Source organism: Pongo pygmaeus, chromosome 17 (assembly GCF_028885625.2).
Source record: "Pongo pygmaeus isolate AG05252 chromosome 17, NHGRI_mPonPyg2-v2.0_pri, whole genome shotgun sequence".
Lineage (NCBI taxonomy): Eukaryota > Metazoa > Chordata > Mammalia > Primates > Hominidae > Pongo > Pongo pygmaeus.
In genome coordinates this window covers 83,061,236-83,072,930 of record NC_072390.2, presented here as the reverse complement: position 1 = coordinate 83,072,930, position 11,695 = coordinate 83,061,236, and positions in this window count along the sequence as shown.

Genomic DNA, 11,695 nt, shown 5'->3' with positions numbered 1-11,695 from the left:
CTTTCTCTGTCATTTGAGGACACATACAAGGCAGAAGTAGTGCTGTCACTGGCAGCTGATATTGGACTTCCAGACTCCAAAATGATGAGAAATACATGTCTGTTGTTTAAGCCACGCAGTCTATGGTATTGAGTTGTAGCAGCCTGAGAAGAATAAGACACTCAAGCCAACATTCAGTCCATTCTTTTAGAACAGAGCCACTTCAGTGCACTAAATACATTCCTGACTACTTAAGTGCATTAATGTGTTCTTCCACTTCAATGATCTGTAATTAAGTAGCAATAGACTTAGAAAAATGTGATTTAAATTTACAATAAACTTTCACTTCTGTAGGATTCAGAAGAAAGTATCTGGCTGCAGTATTCACATGATGAAACTCACCATTGATCTTTTATAAGTGCATAAGGGAGACATATTTATTAAAATGATGAAACAGAAATCATATTTAAAATTCAATGGTTCTCTGTCATATTCATGACTTTGTTTTAATAACATAAATATAAAAATGACTCTTAATGAATAAAGTACTTTGAAAAACACTTTGAAACTTAAGTAAAGAAAGTTCCTTCCTGTGAGTCTTGTTTTTAAATGGCTTTTTCTGATAACAATAGGAATTTAACTTAGTAGACTAACGGCTAATATTGAACCAGAATAAATAAATCCCATAAAAACTTGAATTAGGTCTCTTCAGATGTAGTTAAGGCACTAGAAGAAAAGGAAAGAGAAATTTTGAGTTTATAAATTTTATTCTAAACCTAATAAAAATAACCAGAAGATTTTAATATTTTAATAAAATGGCTAAACCACACTACATTTGGGTATATGTGGCAAAAAAGTAATGCGATGAAGTAAGAAGAATATGGGAAATATTACAATGAGAACCTAAATTCAACACACTATATAAATGGAAAACAATGTAAGATCACATCAGATCTGTAAGGCTTTTATCATCAACTGCAATATTAAAAGTATATATTCTAGAACGAAATTATATAATTGATAGCCCAAACTCTCCATTAGCATGTACATTTAAAATAAAGCTGTGTTAACTCACAAAGCTTGGGAGCTTGGGGTTTTTAAGAGGGCCTGGTTCACAGCTGGCACTTAAGTATGTAGTGAATGAATATAAAAACAGAAATTTATAAATAAAAATTGAGAAATCCACTCTCATCATAAACCTTCTTTAATATACTTTCTCAGAAATTAATAGATCAAAAATACAATTACCTCTAATATTGAACATATAAATCATAACATTATTAGCATTATCTGAGTTTTAAAAATGAATACAATAGCTTAGCACATAATAAACACAAAAAATAATGAACTAGTCAATCATCATTGAGGAAGTCTAAACAGTTACCTATTAATCATATTAAGCAAATTATTATCGTCAACTTTGCAAAAATCAGAAATGAATACACTTAAAATTGCTCTCTTCCTTTAAACTAAGAATGTTAATAAATCACCTTGGAATTCTAGACACTTATCCAAACAGCAAACAAGATGACATTTAATAAATAATGACTTACACAGTTCCATGACTACACAGTACTTAGACATTGCAAAAATTTAAGTTCTAAATAAATAACTCTTTAAGGTCATAAAAATTCCTGCAATTATCTCTTCAATTTTTATTAATTATGTGAGAAATACACTATCTGCTTGCTTTAAGATATTTTATTGGGTATGCAGTAATTTATCGTGTGACAAATGTTAGTCACCTTATGAGCCCATGTGGGGGTCATATAAGGTCAACATTTGACCTTTTATTATAATTTTGATCTTGATTCCAGTGTATTACACAACCCTAATGAAGACGTTTTATTGTTTTTTTCACTGCTTTTCGAGATGCATTGTGTAATGGTTAATTTTCTGTGTCAACTTGATTGGCCCATAAGATGCCTAGATATTTGGTTAAACATTATTCTAGATAGGTCTGGGAGGGGGTTTCTGGGTAAGACTAACATTTAAATTGATAGACAGAGGAAAGCAAATTGCTCCTCCCTATATGGGTGGGTCTCCTCTAATTCCTTGAAGGACTGACCAGAATAAAAGGATAATTAGAGAATTGTTTTCTCTTTGCCTGACGGTCTTTGAGCTAGAACATTGGTCTTCTGCTGTCTTCAGACTCAGACTCAGACTGGAGCCCAACCCATTGGCTTTCCTGGGCCTCAGGGCCTCAGACACAAACTTGAACTCTACCCTCTGCTCTTGTGCCTCCTGCTTGTTGACTACAGATCTTGGGCTTCTCAACATTTATAATTACATGAGCCGATTTCTTATATTAAATCTGTTTATTTATATATGTATAAAGTAAGAGGGATACATATGGATATTGATATAGTATACATGAATATATATTTACTATATATTTTATATCAATATGCTTATGTATATATTTTGTGGTTATTGTTTTGTGGCTATATTTCAATGAAAAAAAAAAGTAAGCCCTGGTGTATAAAACATACTCTATATTGTCAAAATGATTAAATTTGGTAAATACATGTGAGATGGAAGAGCTGAGAGGAAGAGGATGAGAAGACCAAATGGAGCATGAAATGTATCTGTAGTGTTTCAAGTGCAACGCGTAGGACAAACTACACAACTCTTTATTTCAGATGATGAATATATGGATGCACACATTTTTTTCTCCATAATTTTAGGTATACTTAATTATTTAGTTGTTATTTCAAATAAGTGAATAATGAGGATTTGGTAGAGAGCAGTTGAGTCTATGCTCTAAGGAAGCTTATTTGAAGGGAAAAGAGAAAGACTGTCAGAGAAATAGAAAACTATGCCATCGTTTTTAGTAATCATTGTTTATATGTGTATTTATTTTTGTGACAGAAGAAAATAGAACCAAAAGCCAATGATGGAGCCAGGACATACTGAGCCCTGTGGAAACCACGTGGCTCTGGAGCGCTCACAGGTCCAGTGTGCAAGAGATGGTGGGAAGGGAGAAGGCTGAGTGGTTGCAGCCTGCGTGCCCATGTGACCTTAGCATTTACACCACTGGTGAGGCTGTCATTGAAAGGTTGCTTTCATTTGTTTTGTTTTTAAAGAGGAAAGTAGGATAGGCTACGCTGAATTTGAGATAAAAGAGTATGTCAGGTACGTGAAGAGCCAATTTAAAAAGAGCAAAACAGACCAGTTAGGAGGGAGGTCAAGGTGAAAAAGAATTGAATTAGTTGAAACAAAGAGGCAAAGATGGATTTGTGACACACTTTAGTAGCTAAAATTCTAAGACTTAGTGCCTGAGTAGTGGTGAAGAGTGACAGATGTGTAGGAACCAACAATGCCATCCACATTTCTGACTGGGAAATCAGGTTGAAGGCAAGATTCTGTCTCCTTGCTTTACTTATCTTTTAAGTCACTTGAAATTAATCTTTATTTCATATGCATGTGTGTGTTTGTGGGTGTGTATACACACACACATATATATATTAATTTCACACACACGTATATGAAATAAAGATATATTTGTTATATTAAGAATAAATTATTTATCATGAAACTTTTCCCTAGGACATTATACATCAAGCATATAATCATTCATTCTCTGGAAATATTCATTATATACAAAAACATGCTTTTGTAATCACAGTCTGTCTTTAATATATGCATTCACCACGGTAAAGGTAAATAAGCTGGCCAGAGTGGAATAACCACCATATCCACATTTGTCCCCGTCATTTGGTCTTTACATCTAAAACATAATTATCAAACATTTTGTACATCTCAATGTTTCTCGTTGTTCTAAGAATTTTATTAGCTTAGGCACTATCACATATTTATCTCCTAGAAAAGTCCCAAACAGACAATGGAATAACAAGGTTCCTGGACTTATTTTATTCTTCTTCACAGGGTGTATGTGTGTGTGTGTGTGTGTGTGTGTGTGTGTGTGTGTTGTGTGGGCATGCGCGTGTGGTTGTGTATGTTTGGGAGGTCTCAGAGAAATCTTAAAAAGAATTCTCCTTCATTCTTTTATTATTGATGCTTTTTCTTTAATGTAATAATACAATTAATTTGTATTAATTGACAATCATATATCTTATATTGGAGTAGATGGCAGTGATATAATTGTGAAAAAGTTTGGTCTGGATTCTGGTCTCATATAACATACAAAATTATTGATGTTGCCAGAGAAATGTATGTATGAGAAATTTCTAGCACCAGCTTTAGGAACAGTTATTTTGTTAGGTATCACTAAAAATATATCACCCTGCTGGTTTAACAGCCAACAATTTACAAATATTTACTGAGTTTTCCTCTATCTCATATATGTTCTAACAAAGAAGTCTAAAAAAGTTTAGGTAAACTAAAATAATCATAAACAGATAATGTTTTTCATTTTAGGTGTCAGCGATCATGCATTCTTGAATCTTACGCAATTTTATAAAACTATCTTAATGAGTCTTAGAATGCAGCTGCTCTTGCAGATTAGCAGCTTCTGTGAAGTTAAACAGATTCTTAGACTTGCCACATTATGTGGGATCCATAGGAGAATTAAAGGAAATAACAAGAATTCTAAGATGTTCTTTGTTAATAATCGTGAATGTGAAGTTCATTATTAAATTAATGGTACGTATCTGTTGAGTGTTTCCCATGCCTTGACTGAAAGATTCAGGGCACAATTAGTTTTAAATCCACTACTAGGATAATGCAGGCTTATTTTCTGTCTTCAGGAAACTGACAGTGTCTAAGGCTCCTGAGAAAGAACAAGGGAAGATTCCTAATTAGCAGGTGGCTACTTGAACAGGTATCCTTAAATGTGGGAAGGGCCAACAAGACAGTCAGGAAAGGCAGAAGGCTGAGTAGAATTTGCTTAGCAGCTTTGCAAGGAGAATCAAGAATGTATTTTAAAAATTCTTCAGATTTATAAGGAAATACATTGATTCTTATTTATTCATAAAGCTTAAAAATATAAACAATTGAATAAATTTAATTCTGACTTTTTTTTTTTCTTTTTTTTAAATGGAGTATCACTCTGTCAACCCAGGCTAGAGTGCGATGGCATGATCTCGGATCACTGCAACCTCCATCTCCTGGGTTCAAGTGATTCTCCTGCCTCAGCCTCCCAAGTAACTGGGATTACAGGCACCCACCACCACACTTGGCTATTCTTTTTTTTTTTTTTTTTTTTTTTTTTGTATTTTTAGTAGAAACGGGGTTTCACCATGTTGGCCAGGCTGGTCTCGAACTCCTGACCTCAAGTAATCCACCTGTCTTGGCCTCCCAAATTGCTGGGATTACAGCCAAGAACCACGTCGCCTGGCCTGAAAATAGTAATTGAATAAAATTTAAGTAATGTTGGGATAACAGCTGCAGGAATTATTCACTTATAAATTTGAAGGGGTTAGTGGAAAACACGGCTATGTGGTATAAGGAAATATTACAAAAACACATACATAGTGATATAAAAACAAACACTATGAACTATAAGAAAACATCTCTTTCTCTTTCTCCCCTCTTTCTTCCTCTCTGAATAAATTACTAAAGCCTGTTCCAAATTCACCGAGAACTATATGGAGACATTTATGTGCCTTTTTTTTGGAGAATAAGCCATGTGCTTTCACCGAGTCTCTAGATAACAAACCATCCCTTCCTCTGCAGGGGACAATGAATGAGGACCAAGTCTTCAAGATGATTTGTCAAACCTGCAACACATACTACCTCAATTTGTAGAACTAAATCTTTTGCTAGCAGAAAAGCAGTAGAGGGAGCCAAGCAGGCCAGATTGAAGGAGTCCATGGAATTGAACTGCAGAGTTTTGTAGTTTCTAAATGTCACCGGGCACTTTTTAGTACCTAGTGTTTCAGAAGGGAAATTGAATTAAATAGTAGCATGCTGGAGGCCTCTGATCTGCTCACCGTAAGCTGTGGTCCTTGAACTACTTTAATCAAAGCCTTTAGAAATATGTGAGGCGAGGTTAAATGCTCAAGACCCTTAGGGACACTGAAAATTTAGCTTCTGTCATTTTGGAAGTTCTGCTAAGTTATTCTAATTTTATTCCAAGGTAGATTTGAAGGCAATGATAAGAGGTCTCATGGGTGCTGACTTTCTTTCTCGTTAGATTCAGATTCTGTTTCTTAAATATAAACTAATTTCTTTCTACTTAAAAAAATAGGAAAAAAGTCCCTTTAGATCATACAAATCTGGGGTTCAACATTGGTTTCAAAAAGAGCTAGATGTTTAACTTTGCAATCTTAGTTAATTGGCAGAAATGAAATTTATTTTCCACAACTTTTATCCGATATTAAAACACCACTACCATCAGCAGCAGCAGCATCACTGTTACTCCATATCACAGTTTAGAGCATTTAAAGAGGTCAAAACATATAACTAGCCTGACACCAGAATAAGTTTTAATTTTAAACCTGAGTTCTACCATCTAAGGAGGTTTTTGTTTTTCTTGCCTAGTCTTCTTTTCCTTTTGCTTTTTAAAAATATCAAGCAATTATTACTATATTTTTATTTTTTATTTTTTGAGAAGGAGTCTCCCTCTGTCGCCCAGGCTGCAGGGCAGTGGCGGGCTCACGGCTCACTGCGAGCTCCGCCTCCCGGGTTCACGCCATTCTCCTGCCTCAGCTTCTGGAGTAGCTGGGACTACAGGCGCCCGCCACCATGCCCTGCTAATTTTTTTGTATTTTTAGTAGAGACGGGATTTCACTGTGTTAGCCAGGATGGTCTCGATCTCCTGACCTCGTGATTCGCCCGCCTTGGCCTCCCAAAGTGCTGGGATTACAGGCATGAAAGCAATTATTTTGATTAGTGTTTGTATGATATAATTTCATCTTTTCCCTTTTTTTTTTTTTTTTTTTTTTTTATTGAGACAGAGTCTCGCTCTGTCACCCAGGCTGGAGGGCGGTGGTGTAATCTTGGCCTGTGCAAGCTCCACCCTCTGGGTTCAAGCGATTCTCCTTCCTCAGCCTCCCGAGTAGCTGGGATTACAGGCGCATGCCACCATACCCCGGCTGATTTTTGTATTTTTAGTAGAGACAGGGTTTCACCATGTCGGCCAAGCTGGTCTTGAACTCCTGAACTCAGATGATCCACCCGCCTTGGCCTCCCAAAGTGCAGAGATTACACGCATGAGCCACAATGCCCATCCTGTCCTTTTACTTTTAATACATCAATGTTTTTATTTAATACATTTTTGATTAGACAGCATGTATTCAAGTATTGTTTTCTATACAACTCAACAGACTTTCTTTTAATTGGGGTGCTTAGAACATTGACGTGTTGGATAATAATTGATTTCATTTTTATTCTAGATTATCAAGAAATATGTATGTGTATATATCCTACTTACCTTCATGTTTACCATTCCAATTATCCTTATTTCTTCTATAGATTCAAATTTTCATCTGGCAGCACCTTACTTCTTCTAAAGATATTTCTCTAACATTTTATTTGGTGCTTACTGCGGGTCTTATGGCAATGTCTTTTCTCAACATTTATTTGCTAAAAAAGTCTTATTTTACTTTAACTTTTTAAAGATATTTTCACTAGGTCTAGAAATCTGAGTTAACATTATTTGCTATCCTTTAGTATTTTGACAATCTTGCTCTATTAATTGGGTTTGCAATGATCTTGCTCTATTAATTGGGTAAGAAGCTACCTGTAAGTCTTATTTTGTTTCTGTGTATCACATATTTTTCTTCTCCTGACTGGCCTCTCCACATTTTCCTTGTCATTTACAACAATTTTACTATGATGTTTCTAGAGTTTTCCTTTTCCTTTTGCATTCATTTTGAAGAATCCTCAGTCATTGTTGTTTGTTCAAATATACTTCCTCCCTGTCGCTTCTTTCTCCTCTTTTGTAGGAGACTCAAATGATATTTACACTTCTTTTGAAAGTCCTTATTTATTATGCACTGGATAATTTAAGATATTAATGGTTTTATTTTAAAGTTTCTGTTTAATAAAATAGGAAGAAGTGAGTGAGGCAAAATTGAAGGGGACAATAGAAAATCAGTAATGAAGAAAAGTGATATTTTAAGGCAATAGAAAAAAATCACAACTAATTCAAAAATCCATAATGAACAAAATATTGACATTTTGTATAATGACAGTATGTGTCATGATTCTAATACCTGAATCATCTTTGAGTCTTATTTTGTTGAGTAATTTATCTTTTAGCAATGGGTTGTCTCTTTTTCCATTATTCTTTAGAATTAAAATGAGACAGTGTTTGGAAGAATAGTATAGACCGAGATAAATACTACCAATGCCAAAGAATAGCTACCCCTATTCTGTCAGGACAATAGTGTGATGTATTGGTTGAGTCTATCAATCAATGTTTGAGCTTAGATTTGCCTGTATTACTGTTATCTTTACCCTTGGTGTCCACAGGCTTCAAGCTTGTCTGGCAACAGGCAGGCATTACCTTATATTGACTGCGGGGCCTGCCTTGCTGGAGGCTTTTCCAGGGTTCTTGCTCTCCCTCGACCTTTTAGATCCTGCATGACTGTCCATAGAGGAGGCCCCTCTCTATACTCTTGCCTCCTCCCCAAACAATAGACTGCTACTGCTGGATATTTGGTGTTAGTCTTGTGATGTGAATGTCTGGGTTTTTTTTTTTTTTTTTTCCTCAGTTATCCTGGTCCAGTCTTAATCTTGGGCAGGACCTGTGGACTTAGGTCTCCATATCAGGAGCTTCTTAGTCCTCCTGTCACATACACTAAAACCCCACCCTTGGCCATAGCTCTGCCTTGTATGTGTGGCAGGTCATAGTGAAGACAGTTCCCTACCTCTTCCGGTGACATTCACCTCTGCTTTTTATTGTGGTATACTATGACCAAGAAGGGTTTTTGTTTTGTTTTGTTTTTGTCCCACCCTCAAGGGAAAAAAAGGTTTGCTTCTACTGTGCCCTACTGTATCTTTGTTTGGCATGATATTGCCTGGGAATGTGATATCTTGCTTTTGTTTTTAATGAGGAAAGATCCTTAAGCATTTTGCTTTCTGTTGTAAAATCAAAGAAAATGACTAAGGTGAGTCTCCATCAATTTAGAGCTTTATTTTGCCAAGGCTGAGGACGTGCCTGGGTAAAAGGGACACAAAATCACAGGACCATCTGTGATCTATGCTTTCGACAGAGTTTAGGGATCTCAATATTTAAAGAGGAAAGAGCAGACGGTAGGGGAGAGGAAAGAAAAAAAGGGGAGGGTAGATAAAAGATGCAAGTGGGTGCATTGTTTTGAGGCTTTAATCAGTGTTCACTGAATTCACATTTTACGTGTGAAAAGATCGTGTAGAGGGACAGTCAGCCATGCATTCTCTTTATGCTCAGTAAGTCTGCATCTTTACATAATATAAGGTAAACACAGAGGAAAGGAAGCAGTCAAATATGCATTGGTCTCAGGTGAGTGGAGAGACGATTTCTTGCTTGTCTTGTCCTGTACTTGTGAAGATAATCAATGTTTGATTGATGTCAGGGTGAAATTCAACAAAACTCTGTTTTAGGGTAAAGATCTTGGAGCCCACAAGGAATTTTCCTGTGAGCAAATGATAAAGGAGACTCCCTGAAGAGGTATGTGGGCTGCTATATTTGCAGCTACCTATTTAGGAACAAAATGGGAGGCAGTGTTGCATGATCCAGTTCCCAAGCTTAACTTTTCCCTCTGGCACAGTGAGTTTGAGGTCCTGAGATGCTATTTTCCTTTTACACTGTTTATTTTTGCTTTCCAAGGAGTAGTCTGATGCTTCTCCCTGTCCCCCAGTAGCAATCAATTATCTCTGCACACCTGTACACCTAGTCGTTACCCTGGTCTTTTTTCTGCCCTAATCTTTCACTTGAGCACCTAGTGGAGGCCAGTGGAAAAGAGCTTGCACTTCTGCCTAGGACTCCCAGATATTTTAAACTGATACATTAGCCCATTTTGGACCATGAGAATTTAATAAAATTTTAGCTGATTTCTTCTTACCTGCCTCCGTGGTGACCAGATCTTCCTGTATTCTGCCAAAGACAAGGTGGTTCATGCACCCTTCACCTCAGAGAGGCTCGTCACAGCTCAGATGCAGACTCTGTGGTTGCCTCACAAGCTCAGTTATCTCCTGGGTTCAAGAGCCATTGTGATTTTCTACATTATCCAGCCAATTCTAAATTTTAGGATGAGAGTGACATTTTCTTGCAACTTTGAACGTTCTGAGCAGAATTAGAAGTCTTCAGTCAGATCAGATTTGAGTGAAAAGGTTTCACTTGGCTGGTCTACTTGTAATATAGGGTTTGCGCCATTAGGACCAGGAGAATTCTTGCCCTTCCTCACCAAACTGAGGAGTCCCCTGTGGCCTTGTTTCCTTGTAATTCTCATGTCTGGGCACACATCCAACTTCCCTGTGTTGCATGTGGACGTGCCACTGACGTCCAACCAAAAGACCCTCTGTAAAGTTTGCATTCCTCACTCAAATATTTTTTCAGAATTTTTCACCTTCTTTTCCTATTTCCAAGAAGAACTGGAAAAGTAAATAGGGACAAGTAAAATTCAGAAGCCATACAATGTTAGCTGCCTGCATCCCTACCATCTCCACTTCCCTGATTATTCCCTGATTTACATTCTTATGTGTCATGACAGAAATACTCTTTTATCAAGAAAATTTGTATTTATGTTATTATTATTTCCAAATAGAAATTAAGTTTACCCTTATTAATATAGCTCCCTTCTCCCAAAAGTCTTCTCCCTCAGATTTATCTATTGTGCAACAGGGAAACACAGGGAGCAATCCTATTGCTTTTTCCCAGGATATTGATCATGCCTGCTAACAAGATTCTTACTCAACACTGCATTGCCTCATGCTTCTTTCCATTTTTTTCCTAATAGCTTCTCTCCGTTTTTCTCACCATATATTTTATCTTCCACTTCTTTACTTCTGCAAAACCAGCTTATCACTTCTACCTCCTCTTCCTCTTCCTCCTATTCCTTGTTCTCCTTTTCCTTTCTCTTCTTCTCCCTCCTGCTCCTTCTCTGCCTCCCCCTTTTCCTCCCTCTCTTCCTTCTCTTGCTCCTCCTCCCTCTCTTCCTCCTCTTTCTCCTCCTCCTCCTTTCTTTCGCTCTGAGCATCTTAGTAATCTTTTCTTTTTAAATGTGCTAGAAGCCACACTTTCATGGACTTACTTCTTTCAATTTGAGATTGAAGGAAGAAATGGAAGATTGAATTAAAGGAATCTCAAATTGAAGGAAGTAAGTCTATGTACATATTCACATGTATGTATTTTTCTTTCTAACATAATATGAATTTGGTGCAAGCAGTCAGTAAAAAACTGAGTTTTACGATCTTTATCAACAAGTATATATCTTTCCAAATGTATCCTACAATTTATTTTCTACTTGAGTGTGTAAAGATAAAAGAAACAAATAATTATTTTGCTTTCAGGTGGCTCTACTCATTTTCTCTTTTATTGCATCCACTTCTTGTGTTTCCCTAGATAGGTCCTTTCTCAGAGCAGTAGTTCTTCCCAACAATGCCAAGGATTCTGGATTTAGCAGTGATATCCCTGCATACGTAGAGATCACTAAGTTAGCCTTGGCTTAAACGAAGAAATATTGGGTTTAATTTTACCAGGAAAGTAAGTAAATCCTCAATTTCTGGTTCCCTTCAGACTTTCCTGACCCTCACAGTCAATAACCCCATTGTTACTGACTCTTACAAACTGAAAAGGGAAACATCTCTGGGCAATTAGCCTGTGATGCAT